Below are 226 nucleotides of genomic sequence, written 5' to 3' on the forward strand. Positions count from 1 at the left end.
GGGGGGGGTTTGGGGGTGGGGTGGGGAGGGGTTTAGGGTTTAGAGATCTCACACAGTTCGAACGATGGTTTTCTCAGGTTAGGGTTTAGGGTTTAGGGTTTAGGAGGGGAGAATTTAGGGTTTGGGGTCTGTTGTGTTTTTTTGTTGTTTAAGGGTTTATAGTGTGTACACTGTAACAAATACAATCAAAAAAAAAAAAAAAAAAAAAAAAAAAAAAAAAAAAAAA

Source organism: Eimeria mitis, genomic scaffold, assembly GCF_000499745.2.
Source record: "Eimeria mitis Houghton genomic scaffold, Emh_scaff1540, whole genome shotgun sequence".
NCBI lineage: Eukaryota > Apicomplexa > Conoidasida > Eucoccidiorida > Eimeriidae > Eimeria > Eimeria mitis.